The sequence below is a fragment of the Narcine bancroftii genome, chromosome 2, assembly GCF_036971445.1.
Source record: "Narcine bancroftii isolate sNarBan1 chromosome 2, sNarBan1.hap1, whole genome shotgun sequence".
NCBI classification, from domain to species: Eukaryota; Metazoa; Chordata; class Chondrichthyes; order Torpediniformes; family Narcinidae; genus Narcine; species Narcine bancroftii.
Genome location: NC_091470.1, coordinates 288,867,514 through 288,880,405, shown reverse-complemented (window position 1 = coordinate 288,880,405; position 12,892 = coordinate 288,867,514). Strand labels below are relative to the sequence as shown.

The following is a 12,892-nucleotide window of genomic DNA, read 5'->3' as shown; positions in this document are numbered from 1 at the left end:
GGTCACGGGGCACGGGCATGACCACACCAAGCCTGCCCCTAGCGCTGCGTTAGAGCACGCGGCCCCTGCAGGGACACCCAAGAGCATAACCAAGGCTACAGCATCCGCTTCAGGCCTCTGCTTCTACCACCAGCGCTGGGGAGCCAAAGCTCGGAAGTGTCGTCAGCCCTGTTTGTTCCAGGGAAACGACCAGGCTGGCCGATGTTAATGGCTGTGGCGGCTGGCCAAGGACACAGCCTTCTCTACCTGCGGGACTCAGTCAGCAGCCGGCGGTTCCTCGTTGACACTGGAGCCCAGAACAGCGTCATACCGGCCACGGCCATCGAATCCAGGAACCGATCTCGTGGACCTCCCCTCCATGTGGCCAACGCAACGGCAATCTGGACGTATGGAGACAAGACAGTCCACTTCCAGATCAGCCAACAGAATTTCGCATGGAGGTTCATCGTCTCGTCCCTCCTGACAGCCATCCTGGGTGCAGACTTCCTCCTCACACATGGGCTTCTGGTGAACATTCGAGGTAGGTTCCTGGTGGACACCCGTACCTTCCAGGCAGTTCGCCTCGACGCCTCTCGCTCGGAGCAACCGCAGATGGCCACAATCAGAGATGAGTTCCAGCAGATCCTGGACGAGTTCTCGACGCTCCTCAAGACACAGTTCTCCGCTGCCTCGCCGAGCCATGGGGTGTTCCACCACATCCCCACCCAGGGCCCGCTGGTTCACGCCGGCTCCCGCCTGACAAGCTCCAGGTAGCGAAGGAGGAGTTTTCGCACCTGTTGGAGCTGGGGATCATTTGGCGGTCCGACAGCCCGTGGGCCTCACCGCTCCACCTGGTCCCATAAGCCTCCGGTAGCTGGCGTCCCTGCAGAGACTATCGATGGCTCATCGAGGCTAACGTTCCTGACCGTTACCCCATCTCTCACATCCAGAACTTTACGGCCAACCTGCATGGTGCGAGGGTCTTCTCCAAGGTTGACCTGGTGCGTGGATATCATCAGATCCCGGTGCACCCTGAGGACATACCCAAGACGGCCATCATCACCCCCTTTGGCCTGTTCGAATTCCTGCGCATACCATTCGGGCTCAAGAACGCCGCTCAGACCTTCCAGCACCTCATGGACTCTGTGGGCATGGACTTGGATTTCGTCTTTATTTATTTGGACAACATCCTTGTCGCCAGCAAGGACCGGGTGCAACACAAGGCCCACCTACATGCCCTTTTCTCCCGGCTGGCCGACTTCGGCCTTACCATCAACCAGGCCAAGTGCCAGTTTAGGAAAGAGTCCATGCAGTTCCTGGACCATAATATCATGGCCGAAGGAGCCACGCCCACCGCTGAGAAGGTTGCCGGCATCAGGGAGTTCCCACGCCCAAACAGCCTCAAGGGGCTGCAGGAGTTCGTGGGTATGGTCAACTTTTACAACCACTTCATCCCAGGAGCTGCACGCATCATGCAGCTGCGGTTCACCCTCATCGCAGCCAAGCACAAGATGCTCGCTTGGAACTCAGAAGCGTGCACCGCACTCGAGGTCACCAAGGATGCCCTCACGAAGGCCGCCATGCTTGCCCACCTGCACACCGACCTGCATATGGCACTCTCTGTCAATGCCTCTGCCACAACCGTCGGTGCCATCCTGGAGCAGCAGGTGAATGGGCACTGGAAGCCGCTGGCATTCTTCAGCCGCCTGCTCCGCCTGCCGGAACACAAGTGTAGTGCCTTCGACTGCAAGTTACTGGGCACGTACCTGGCGGTGCGGCATTTCCGCTATTTTTTGGAGGGGAGGACTTCTACCATCTACACCGACCACAAACCCATCACCCAGGCGCTTGCGATGGCAAAGGATCCCTGGTCGGCCCGCCAGCAGCGTCACCTCTCCTTCGTGTCAGAGTTTACCACCGACATTCGGCACAAGGTGGAGAAGGACAATGTGGTTGCCAATGCACTCTCACGACCGGCCATCTGCGCGCTGACGCCCGGCCTTAACTTCGACCAGCTCGCCCGGGACCAGGAAGCTGATAAGGAGACAAGGGCCTTCAAGACCGGCCTGCGGTTCCGAGACCTCCCGACTCCGAGTGGCGAAGGCACCATCCTGTGCGATATCACTTTGGGCACCCCGCGGCCAGTGGTTCCGCAGCAGTGGCACAGGCAGGTCTTCCGTCACATCCACGACCTTTCACATCCGTCCATTAGGTCCACGGACTGGATGGTGGCCGAACGGTTCGTATGGCATAGGCTGCAGAAGCAGATCACAGGACCAGAACATGCACCCATTGCCTAACGTCCAAGGTGCACAGGCACACCAGGGCGCTCGTACAGGAGTTTGAGCACGTCCGAGAATGGTTCAGCCACATTCATGTGGACATCGTCGGGCCTTTACCTGTTTCCTGGGGAACCATTACCTGTTTATGGTGGTGGACCGCACCACTCGCTGGCCCGAAGCGATCCCGATGCCAGACGCCTCCATCCACTCCTGCTCCTGAGCCCTGTTGCATGGTTGGGTCACCCAGTTCGGCGTCCCGGCTCACCTCACCAGCGATCGGGGCACCCAGTTCACATCTGTGCTCTGGGCACAGCTCACCAACAGGTTGGGGATCCAGCTACACCGCACTACGGCCTATCACCTGAAGGCCAATGGACTGGTCGAAAGTCTGCACTGCCACCTTAAGTCGGCACTCATGGCCTGCCTCACCGGTCCTGACTAGACGGACGAACTGCCTTGGGTGCTCCTGGACATACACTCCACACCCAAGGAAGATCTGAAGGTGTCATCAGCTGAGCTGGTCTACAGTACACTGGTGGCACTACCTGATGAGTTCATCAAAGCACCTCACAATCCCCAGCAGTCGCTGCATGTACTACTTCCTCACCTCAGGGCACGCTGGGACTCCTTCGAACTCCCACCGCCACCCAAGCATGGCACCCGCCCAACTCACATTCCTGGCGAGCTGCTTTCCGCGGAGTTTGTTTTCGTTCAGCGGGGCCCGACTGCTGCACCTCTGCAGCAACCGTACGAGGGGCCTTACAGGGTCATACAACATTCCGGCTCGATGTTCACGCTGGACTTGGGCGGGAGGCATGAGCTGTTTACCATGGACAGGCTGAATCCAGCGCATCTCGATCCCACTGAGCCCATGGTCGTTGCCCAGCCCAAGAAGCGAGGCTGCCCAGCAAAAAAGGACATTGGTGCCGGTTCTGTGGGGGAGGTGGGGGGGGCTGTGTGGCAGCTCACCACAAGGCAAGCGAACCGGCCCCACTTGTAAGCTGCGCGGCGGGGCAGCCGGCCAAAATGGCGCCGTCGGGGGTTTCCCTTCCTTCCAGCTCAGGGCTCAGAAACCCGCGTTTGGGGACCACTTGACGCCTGCAATAAACTGAGCTCAACCCGTCTGGTTGCATATGTTTTTGCAGGAAGAGTGTAGCCGCCGCTACAGGAGCCTAAATGATCAAAAATTCCAAATTACTGATATTCTTTAAAAAACTGCTCATCCCTATCCAATTTTCACTTGGGCAGCAATCTGAGTATCATTAATCCTTTTGCTTTCAACATGTACTTCAACTTTTGATAGTTGGATTTCAAAACATTATCCAGGATTTCAGAAATGCAACTGAACATGGGTTTGTTGATGTTAATTACCCAAGTTAACCAAATGATTACAATCCATAATTACATTCCATTCTTTAGATCTAGTCCTTCTGCAAATGCTCCAAAGTAAACAAACGCTAACACATTTTTAAAATGGAGATACTCTTCTAACATATTCTTTGCTTTAATGGTTCAAAAATGGATGCATTAGTCAGTAGCCTACAGCCAACTCCATTTACAGGTTGAAAGCTGATGATCCTCATGAATTTTTTAATGCTTGAAAGACACTTCAGGATGCCATTGGGATAGACAGTGGGATAACACATTAGCCTGCAAATGGATAGCAATGGCTTTGTAACATATGAAGAAACATCATAATTATTGTCTACAATATTAAATTTCAGACGACAGGCAGTCTTCATGAAGCAATCTTCAAACTGCTGCCTTCATTCTTCCTATAACCCCATTAGAAGGAATTTCCAGTTAATATTTGTAATACAGGGTACTACAAAAGCCAAAAGCCCAGCTGTTGGAAATGCTGCAACACACAGCCACTGAACAATGCTTCACCAAAACATTATAGGATAGCTTTCCTCAATATGTAGCTTATCCCCAAAGGCTAGCTCAATCTAGTTGCTCAATAATCTGCTTGCATACGATCAAAAATTATCCAGAGCCATTACATATCCAAGTTGGATTCTAATTCTCTGCATGAACAGAATTCGGAAAAGAAAACTAATAACTATTATTTGATCTGAATTTGCACCATCAATTTTAAACATTAAAATAGTCCTAAAACAATGATATCACCCCAATATAATTCTAAATACAACTGTATTCTTCAATTACATATGTGCTTCAGTTAATTATTGCAAAAGGAATGTTACTCAAATGATCTTAAATCATAAGATGAAAAATTGAATTTGAAAAAGATCCTTTGCTCATCAGTGAATGCTTCATGCGCCTGGATGTCATTAATTAATTTGGTAATCATATAAGGCAATCGAACAACTGAAAAGTGGCAAAGCAGCAGGTATGGATGGAATCCCCCCAGAAGTCTGGAAGGCTGGCGGCAAAACTCTGCATGCCAAACTGCATGAGTTTTTCAAGCTTTGTTGGGACCAAGGTAAACTGCCTCAGGATCTTCGTGATGCCACCATCATCACCCTGTACAAAAACAAAGGCGAGAAATCAGACTGCTCAAACTACAGGGGAATCACGTTGCTCTCCATTGCAGGCAAAATTTTCGCTAGGATTCTACTAAATAGAATAATACCTAGTGTCGCTGAGAATATTCTCCCAGAATCACAGTGTGGCTTTCGCGCAAACAGAGGAACCACTGACATGGTCTTTGCCCTCAGACAGCTCCAAGAAAAGTGCAGAGAACAAAACAAAGGACTCTACATCACCTTTGTTGACCTCACCAAAGCCTTCGACACCGTGAGCAGGAAAGGGCTTTGGCAAATACTAGAGCGCATCGGATGTCCCCCAAAGTTCCTCAACATGATTATCCAACTGCACGAAAACCAACAAGGTCGGGTCAGATACAGCAATGAGCTCTCTGAACCCTTCTCCGTTAACAATGGCGTGAAGCAAGGCTGTGTTCTCGCACCAACCCTCTTTTCAATCTTCTTCAGCATGATGCTGAACCAAGCCATGAAAGACCCCAACAATGAAGACGCTGTTTACATCCGGTACCGCACGGATGGCAGTCTCTTCAATCTGAGGCGCCTGCAAGCTCACACCAAGACACAAGAGAAACTTGTCCGTGAACTACTCTTTGCAGATGATGCCGCTTTAGTTGCCCATTCAGAGCCAGCTCTTCAGCGCTTGACGTCCTGCTTTGCGGAAACTGCCAAAATGTTTGGCCTGGAAGTCAGCCTGAAGAAAACTGAGGTCCTCCATCAGCCAGCTCCCCACCATGACTACCAGCCCCCCCACATCTCCATCGGGCACACAAAACTCAAAACGGTCAACCAGTTTACCTATCTCGGCTGCACCATTTCATCAGATGCAAGGATCGACAATGAGATAGACAACAGACTCGCCAAGGCAAATAGCGCCTTTGGAAGACTACACAAAAGAGTCTGGAAAAACAACCAACTGAAAAACCTCACAAAGATAAGCGTATACAGAGCCGTTGTCATACCCACACTCCTGTTCGGCTCCGAATCATGGGTCCTCTACCGGCACCACCTACGGCTCCTAGAACGCTTCCACCAGCGTTGTCTCTGCTCCATCCTCAACATCCATTGGAGCGCTCACACCCCTAACGTCGAGGTACTCGAGATGGCAGAGGTCGACAGCATCGAGTCCACGCTGCTGAAGATCCAGCTGCGCTGGATGGGTCACGTCTCCAGAATGGAGGACCATCGCCTTCCCAAGATCGTATTATATGGCGAGCTCTCCACTGGCCACCGTGACAGAGGTGCACCAAAGAAAAGGTACAAGGACTGCCTAAAGAAATCTCTTGGTGCCTGCCACATTGACCACCGCCAGTGGGCTGATAACGCCTCAAACCGTGCATCTTGGCGCCTCACAGTTTGGCGGGCAGCAGCCTCCTTTGAAGAAGACCGCAGAGCCCACCTCACTGACAAAAGGCAAAGGAGGAAAAACCCAACACCCAACCCCAACCAACCAATTTTCCCTTGCAACCGCTGCAATCGTGTCTGCCTGTCCCGCATCGGACTGGTCAGCCACAAACGAGCCTGCAGCTGACGTGGACTTTTTTACCCCCTCCATAAATCTTCGTCCGCGAAGCCAAGCCAAAGAAAAAAAATCATATTAACAATCAAGACACGAGAGAGATATTAAAGTGCTCAACGTATTCAACATGCAGTATAGAATGTTGCATTGCTTTTTAACTGCATTTGAAAATTATACATTTTAACCAAAAATAATTTTAAAATCATCCAGTTATTGTTTAAAGTGTAACTTGGAGGGAACTGAAAAGCAGTTGCAATCAAGCAGAATTTTTTGTGTTACTCGAGAAGTGGAAGGTAAAAGGAAGTTTGCAATCATACGTAATTTTTTTCTCGTCATGACCTTCCCTGTTATTTAAACCAAATACTACTTCAAAACTATATTTTTGTGCAAGAATTTCCAAATTAATAGCGACGGTATAACCAGCCATAACAACTGCATCATTTAATTTCATGAGTGACCATAGATCTCCAGTTTTCACAACTCCTTTTAACCTTCCCCTTATGATGTGTTTACAACTCCTCAAACTGCACAATTGGCAAGCACTAATCATCATCAGGTAAATTTTAGGTTAAATCAAGCAAGAATAGAAGTTTAGTACCCTAGGAATATTTACCGACAAACGAGTCAAATTGGTAGGAAAAAGTTGTCGAAACTCAAATGAAAATCAAGAGTCTGTGGAGCTATGGAGCTGGTGAAAAATAATTCAGCAAACCTGAAGAAACTTAGAAAGAAAAGATATTTATTTAAACATATTTACAAAATCAGTTTGTCTACCATCATAGAGGAGAAGGTCACAATTGTATCTGTATAATTTGTATATAATTAGGTACAGGTATTCCTTACTTGCAACCTTCGCAACTTGCATCCATTCGCACAAACGACTGAATTTTTAAAAAATATATAAAATTTACGTGCTTTATGTTGTATTTGACAAACTCTTAACAGAGATACAGGGCAAGTAAGAGCCAAAATGTGCATGCTTACTTTGTAAATTGGCACCCCAGGGTCCATAGTCTGGGTGCAGCCATCTTGTTTCCTGTGTGCATGCACAAGTCTTCGGTTGACACGTGTGCAGAGGGTTCATGTATTGGATTTCGGTTGGTGCATGTGCAAACGGGCACAAAATCAATATTGTCTGGTTGCTTAACTCATGCATGCGCCAACCGCACTCTAATACATTAATCCACTGCGCATGCATAACCAACATGCGCATGCGCACAGGATTCAAAATGGCTGTGCCCAGCCTATGGACCCCGGGATGTCGAATAACAAAATATACATGCACATTTTGGCTCTTACATGCCCTGTATCCTTGCTATAGTTTGTCAAATACAACATTTGATTAAAAGTTTGCTTTAGGATTTCAGTACCATGAGCGCAGGCAAAATTGCGACTTGTGTCCATTTTGAGATACGACCAATCCTTCGGTCCCGATTACAGTTGTAAGCCAGGGAGTGCCTATAGAAGGATGTAGTCATTGAGAACACAATAGGTCAGGCTTTGCTAGACTCAATCTATCAACCTCCAACAAATGAAGGAAAATGTTGGCTTCCATAATAGAAGTGAAATAGTTAATTCATACTTATGCATTGTGTTATCAATGTACTGGCACAGCAACAGGAAGTATAGTGAATGTCAGTGATTTCAAATGAGTCATCAAGTTTAATAATGGTGCAACATTATATCAAATGCATCTTAAAAAATTGCTTGTTCTCATCTTATTGACCATCTGTACGCTACACAATGTAAACAGTTAATTTATATTGATTCAACTGAAGATTTTCTTTTAGAGAAAACAATATTACATGAATATCTGCATGGTAGATATTTGTTTTGAAAGATCATTGCTAAATTTAAGAATATCTGCTAATCTTAATTGATACTAAGAATTTAATTATTAGCTTTTATTGCATAAAGAAATCTTTATAAAATATTCACAGATGAAGCAAACACCTAAAAACAGTATCTCCCTCCAAAGTCTTAAAAAAAAGCATTTTTCAAGTAAATTATTTGATGCAACAAATGTAATAATATCGGTGAATAAAAATTGCAGCCAGTTTTTACACGAGAACAATAGATAAATCGCAACTCAGCTTGGTGCCTTAATCAGCTCTTAGCAGATAAAGCACAACATCATAAAACATTAATTGATGCACTTTGGAGATTTAATAGTAAGTTCAATTACACAATTCAGTTTTCATTATGATTTTTGTGTAATTGCAGCACTGGGTAAGAGCACAGAAATTTGATGCATTTATATCTGTGCAATACCATTTCTTTATAAACTGTGTGTTTTAAAACATCTTTTTTGACAGCCTGTTATTAAGATTAAGACTCACCCACTTCATCATGCAGTAAACAGCATCTCGTAATTTCACCTCTTAGCATCTGACAATAAGAAAGCTGCAATAATTTCTCCACTAAGTGAAAGCAGAAGATGCCCACAATGAGGTGGTTTAGTGAAGAATGATTTTAATATAGCCAGTAACAACTAAACCAGACATCAGGCAGCCACAATAACCTGTGGAGCCACAGTTCCATCTTCATTGGCTGCATTGGATCACATGATTTAAACATCTTTAACTTAAAGTGCAATTGCACACTGCTCCACCAAAAGGAAATCTGCAAGCCAAGGACATACAACCAAATATTAATGTGCACATTACCACAGAAAATAGAAAACTAAAAGACAAGTTGAAATATTCACTTATTGGTACTTACTGTAAAAGTCTTTTTCCTCCCAGTATTATTGAAGTCTATAAAATTATGAGAAGCATAGATAAAGTGAAAAGTGATACTCTTTCCAAGAATAGGAAAATCTAATTTGAGAATGCATAACTATGAAAGGGTTGGGATTTTGAAGAGGGCAATCCTTCACTCAGAGGGTGGAGGGCATTCAGAATGAGATGCCAAAGTAGTAAAGGCAGGTAGGTTAGCTTCCTTTAAGAAACAGTTGGAAAATTAGAAGGATGGATATTGGAGGGGAATGGATCTAACGTAGGAAAGGAGGGCAGGTTATTTAGCATGGACAAGCTGGGTTTGTTTCCTTGACTCCATTAAAATGCAACAAGTTTCTCAGCTGATAGCAAATAGATATGGACATACATAAATTCCTGTGCGATCCAGTGATTCAGCAAGTTTTGTCGAATGAGTGCAGAAGGATTTCCAGATTAGAGCACTGCAATCTCAATAGCAATATGACATTCTTAGTTGCTTGCACTGACCTTCTTCCGGACTAATATAAATGAACCCTTAAAGATCCATTTAATATTTTTCTTCCCACAAAAAAAAACTAAAGAACAACAGAACAATATTTTGATTAAAAGTAACCATTCAGAAGAGAGGGGTTCATCTGTGGTGACCCCTGCTCAACAAACATCAAGGCAGGCTAATAAGCTTTTATAAGCTATTCTTTGATACCAGTAAGGAAAGGGATTGGCAATCAGTGAGTACAGGTTGCATCTCTAATCCAGTGATGTTGGGACCTGGCAATTGGCGGACCACAGAAAATGCCGGAAAACAGAAGTTGACCTTATGGACAGCGCAGGATTCAAACCCTGGTCCCAACCGCTGCGAAGGTGTTGTGCTAACCACTACGTCAACCATGCTGCCCTAATGTAATATAAAGCCAAAAATAATCTATTTGTATATCAGATTACATCAGAAATACAACAGGGTTCTCATGGTCAAGTGTCTTCAGGGTATGCAGGGTCATCAGGGTCTCCATAGTCAGCAGGTACTTGCACATCAGGGATAGAGGAGGTGCAGGGAAGTGGATTTTCTACACTGGCATGAGCCTTGGCAGTGTTATTAACGACCTTCTTCAACCACTGTTGCAACGTAGCTTGCTTCTGGTACTTTGGCGCAGCGTCCGTCTCAGCACCATGCTTTTCATTGCACATACTATGTGCTGAAATTCCATTTCTCCACTTAAACTCGTGTTGCCATCCTTGTGAATATTCAGTCATAGTCTAGATTTAGTTCTCTATGAAAAACGTTGGCCTGCTTGATAAGTATCACCCCAGAAATGCTTACACCTTCATTATGTTGGATCTTAAACCACTTTATAAGTGCACTCTCTAATTCTACAATCCTGGCACTTTTCAAAGTTTTCTGGCTTTCATTTTCAGCAAAAAAAACTTAAAAATCTGCTCCTTTTGTTTCTTTAAGTCATACACAGTTGGCAATCTGATCCGATAGTACTCACACAAAGTCTTTACAGAAGTTCCTTTATCTAATTTTTTTCAGTAACTTCACCTTTTCAAGCATAGATAATGATTTATGGTTACGCTTATTAGTATTAGCACCAGCTTCTGCACCTCTTGGTCTCTTCAATGACCAATGGCTAAAATACAGCTGAATAAGAAATTAACAGGATTGCATCACTAAAACTCGGCTGCAGTGTAAACAGATTTTGCTGCATTAGCGCTGTTAGCAGATCCACCAAATAATGGCAGCAGATTTAAAATGTGCCGAACCACGGGAGTTGCCAGACCATAGAGCGCTGGATTAGAGAGGTTCAACCCGTAATATGAAAAAGAACAAATGCCTCCAGAAAAAGAACAGTGGAAGTATCAGACATAAAAGAATGCATCAACAAAGACACAATTACTAACTGGTTGAATTTTTACAACAATAAATGACATTTAATTTGTTTTTCAATCACTGCTAAAGGCCAAGGTCCTCACTTTCTTCAAAAGGAATTATTGTTGTGCCCAAGAGTAAGATGACCTGCATCAACAACTATTGGCCAGTGACATTTGCATCTACTGTGATGAAGTGCTTTAAGGGGCAGGTTATGGAGCAAATCAACTCCTACTTCAGGAATGACCCAACCTCTTAAATTAACCTTTTGCCAAGACAGGTCAACAATGATGCCATTTCACATGAAACAGGGATTACACAGCACTTGTCCATTTTCAGTCTCCAGGCTATAGGAAAGATGAGATTGTACAAGAGAGAGGGAAGAAGAAATTCACCAGAAATTCGGCTAGATTGTGGGGTGTAATTGAATAGGTTGGAGTGAAGGAGGCTGATTGGTGACCAGATACAGGTATACAAAATTCTAAGAGACATAAATAGGATAGATAAACACTGGATAACAATTTTTTCCCCCAAAAAGCTGGTTCCTGAAAACAAAATTAGGGATTATGAAAGAAAATGTCAAGATGAACAGAGAGATAATTTCAGATTTGCTATATCATGTAGGAAGTTGGAGAAACATTAAATTAACTCTCATTGAATTTAGCATGTTTAACCAGATGACTTCCAAATAGGTCTGAGCCAAGCTCTCAGGTTGACTGCTCATGTTGCACAACAAATGTATGAGTAGCCCAAAAGGTCACCAAATTTAATAGAGCTCATAAGCTTCCTTAATAAGTGCAGTATCTTTGAGTCTTAAGAGCATACTCGCCACAAATGTAACAGAATGTATCTCAGCTGTTGAGACGTTGACCAGACATTTCTGCTGTATTGAATCTTTCTGAAGACAATAAATGCTATTAAGTGCATTTACTATACTATTGCCTGAAGAACATGTTCATCAACATACGTTCAATCTACATCAATGTAATGCACAGCATCTGTATATGTGAGCTGCTTTTATAACATCTATCCTGAATACAGGTGCTCCTCTGCTTAAGATGAGGTTACGTTCTGATAAACCCATCGTAAGTCGAAAAATTCTGTTAATAAAGAGTGCTGCACCTACTGAGCATCATAGCCTAGCCTATCTTAAATGTGTTTAGTCCACTTGCCATAGCCTACAGCTGTGCAAATTTATCTAAAACAAAGCTTATTTTATTATTAATATGTTGAATACCTTTTACTCCACACTGAAAAGAACAATTTCTAATCTAAAATATAGCTCCAGTGTAACTTTGAAAAATCATAAGTTGAGCCATTGTAAGTACAGAAGCACTTGAAATCTTCATTATTTTCCCATTGGCTGAGATAACAAAAATAAGAGATAGATTTAAGACGAGAGGAAGGCATTTTAAAGGGGATTTGAGGAGAAAGATTTTTATAAAAACAGAATGGTTGATATCTGGAATGTGATGCTAGAGGTGGTGGTGGAATCAGATACAATCATTACATTTAAGAAATATGGGCATTTAGATAGCATTGCACAAGATAAACCCTTATGGCGACAAAATGAATTAGAGTGAATGGTCAAAAGGGCCAGCATAGAGGCTGAAGGCCCTTCTTCTGTACTATACAAAGTTATGCCTCCATGACACAGGATTTGTACTACAGAGAAAAGCAACGCTTCCCACAACACACACACACAAAAAAGAGTTGAAGCGATAGATTTCAAAATGAATTGTCAGGGTTCCCTCTGACAGAGGTTGTACACATTTCAGATCACTGTCAAACTAAAGGTGATGAGGCAAGATTTAGTTTTATATACTTTGTGTCTGAAAAATGCTGCTTAACAGCCAGATTCAAAGAGTCTTCAGAAGGGAATTAGATTATTCTGCAGGGAAACAGAGCAGGGAAGCAGCAAACCTGGCTTACACTTGTGGACTGCCAGCTTGAACGTGGAGAGACAATTGACATCCTATGTGGATGCATGTATGGTGGCTCAGTATTGAACAACTCCTTAA

General features: G+C 44.6%; 1 protein-coding gene across 9 annotated transcripts in view; it reads right to left on the bottom strand.

Annotated features, from left to right (window-relative positions):
• The window catches only part of ncoa2 (nuclear receptor coactivator 2), a 363,375-nt gene that overhangs the window by 174,815 nt on the left and 175,668 nt on the right, over nt 1–12,892 (bottom strand). Inside the window, exon 3 of one of the 9 annotated variants that reach the window (XM_069921269.1) lies at nt 9,009–9,043. The exons of 6 other annotated variants lie outside the window; for them this stretch is intronic. The gene's annotated coding sequence lies outside the window, so the exon portion shown is untranslated. Of the gene's footprint in view, nt 1–7,657; nt 7,677–8,626; nt 8,854–9,008; nt 9,044–12,892 lie in introns of those variants that run through there. 2 more of the 9 variants (XM_069921273.1, XM_069921279.1) reach the window with 2 other exon arrangements.